Here is a 530-nt window from a genome sequence, read left to right on the forward strand (position 1 = left end):
TTCCCATAGCCAAGAGGATGGCTATAGTTATCCCAGACCATTCTTTAGACCACATTCAATGAGTTGTGATCTTTTCACATTTTAGGTTCTATAATTTCTTGACATGTATTAATTCTACAGCAGCAAATTCTCTAATCTAGCAAACAATTCACTCAAAATTAATACGGTGCAGTGCTTTATCAAGCATATTTAATGCTATCCTTTGCTATTATTGCTGTCCTGTTCATTTAATAAAAAATTTATAAACATCCTTGTAGTATGATTTTATTGTCTATTTTTATTTTTTTAATGTTTCCATTTAGTTTTATCTTCTGTGATTACAAAATTTCAGTGTTAGCAGTCCTTTAATCCTGTAGTTAAACACTGATTTTCCCTATGAGTATTATACTAATTGATTTATTCTTGATAAGTGTGCTTCCCATACCTTAAATGAAGTACTTACATTTATTTATTTATTTATTTATTTATTTATTTATTTATTTATTTATTTTTGGATCTTTTTTTTATTGAGAAAAGGAAAAAAAAAAAAC

Source organism: Microtus ochrogaster, unplaced genomic scaffold, assembly GCF_000317375.1.
Source record: "Microtus ochrogaster isolate Prairie Vole_2 unplaced genomic scaffold, MicOch1.0 UNK2, whole genome shotgun sequence".
Taxonomy (NCBI): Eukaryota; Metazoa; Chordata; class Mammalia; order Rodentia; family Cricetidae; genus Microtus; species Microtus ochrogaster.